Here is a 2147-nt window from a genome sequence, read left to right as displayed (position 1 = left end):
CCTTTAATGTTCCTTGAGGAATTTGATTATACTATAAATAATTCTATAAAGTATGTCGAACAGTTTTTTTTTTGAAAAATGTTGCCACAAATCTGTAAAAAAATTGAATTAAAATCAAAGAGAGAATTTATTGCTGGAATGAACACTCTGATTGATTTTGTTACGTTGTTTCACACCAGGTTTAAGTTCTATCATTCATCTGAAGACAACTAGGTCATGTCGAAATACACCAAGAAGCTAGTCTCAACAGTAACGATCGACAGCCGAATGATTAAGCTTTTGGTGGTGTTCCACCGAAGTCAGCACCACCACGCTGAAGCTGTATATGACAATCGAGGTTTTCTCACTATAGTTGCACAACGTAAAATAACGTAATTACCGTAATTTCGGGTGAAATTGATCATTTTTCAGGGTTTTTCTTATCTGATTTCTTCAATGTTGGCAATGTCAAACAACTGAATGCAGAAAAACAAGTACGAAGGTGAGCCTCATTGGCTCAAGGGCCGAAATTTTCTAACAAAAGTAATTTTAGCGCTAAAAAATATCTCTAAAATAAAAAATCGGGTGATGTCATTTCGGGGTGAAATTGATCACTTATTAATGCGATTATTGTTAGTTTTCAAAACAACTCCACACAATTAATTTGAGCTCCCGGAATCAGAATATGTTTGCTAAATTCTTAACAATACAATATTTATAGAAATAATTAATAATTAAAATTCAAGAATTACGCAGAAAATGCCTAAATGTATGCAATTTCCTAAGGAATTTCATGATATCTAACAGAAATTCAATTATTTCAACCAAATGAGCGAATTGGAACAAGTTTTGGTTATGAAATCTGGTTTGGGAATATATCTTAATTATACTCACTAACTTTCAGGATTATTCCATGTTCAAATCCTTGTCTTGAACTAGAAGTTTAGAGATGTTAGTCAATACTGCACCATACATGATTTTGGAATTTTTCATTATTTTCATAGAAATACACATTCTTTAACACAAAAAACTTCACAACACACAATTTGACAATACTTACGACAAACAACGTCCATTCACTGCAGGTTACATTGATATTTGTGCTCCATTAGGAAGAAATAAAATCGAGTGACACGGTGATCAATTTCACCCTACTGATCAATTTCACCCGAATTTACGGTACTAAAGAGATTTTTGTCAAATCAAGTGTCATGGACATTGTTTCAGAAAGTTTTGCTTCATGGTAAATTGTTTTTTTTTATATTTATTATCATCAAAAATTCTGGGGGGGGCCTGGATGATTCTGGAGGGGGCCAAACCCCCCTGCCCCCCCCCCTCTGTTCCTACGCCAATGCAGGAGAACGGCGTGTGGCGGCGAAGAATGAACCACGAGCGCACCCAACTCTACGATGAACCCAGTATCCAGAAGGTGGCCAAAGCTGGAAGGATATGTTGTGCAGGGCATGTTGCAAGTATGCCGGAAAACAGCCCAGTAAAGATGGTGTTCGCTTCAAATCCGGTCGGAACAAGAAGGTGTGGGGCTCAGTGAGCTAGGTGGAGTCGAGGGCGGCCATGAACCGAGTGAATTGGCAAAATTTTATGAAGGTCAATTGATGTAAAACCAAATAAATAAAACAAAAAACAATCCGTCATAGATTTGAGAAATTTTTGTTTGAATTCAAGAAAGTTGACATGAAAATGTGTTCACTGTATTCTATTCAACCACAGTAAGGCGGCATCCACAAATTACGTAACGCTCTAGGGGGAGGGGGGGAGTAGGCTCAAGCGTTACGGTCCATACAAAAATTTGAAATTTTTCATACAAAAAGCGTTACGGAGGGGGGGGAGGGGGTCAAAAATTTCAAATTTTAGCGTTACGTAATAAATGGATGCCGCCTAAACACATTTTCATCGAATAAATTTCAGTTTTGAACAGAAAAATTGCTTTTGAAGTTTCAATGATTTCGATGACGGACTGTTGAACGTTGGCCTTGGTATTTTGAAGCTTTATACCTTCGTATTTGAATCTTTGTTAAAAAAAATAGAGTTGGTAACCCCTTAGCCTCTAACTTTTATATCGACCATTGCAATACCGTCAAATCAGCGCATGTCGACCACTCACCACATCTAAAAACATTAAACATAGTGGTGAATACATAGCTGTCATC

The sequence above is a fragment of the Aedes aegypti genome, chromosome 3 (genome assembly GCF_002204515.2).
Source record: "Aedes aegypti strain LVP_AGWG chromosome 3, AaegL5.0 Primary Assembly, whole genome shotgun sequence".
Lineage (NCBI taxonomy): Eukaryota > Metazoa > Arthropoda > Insecta > Diptera > Culicidae > Aedes > Aedes aegypti.
The sequence above is the reverse complement of the archived record's forward strand: the minus strand, read 5'-3'. Positions refer to the sequence as shown.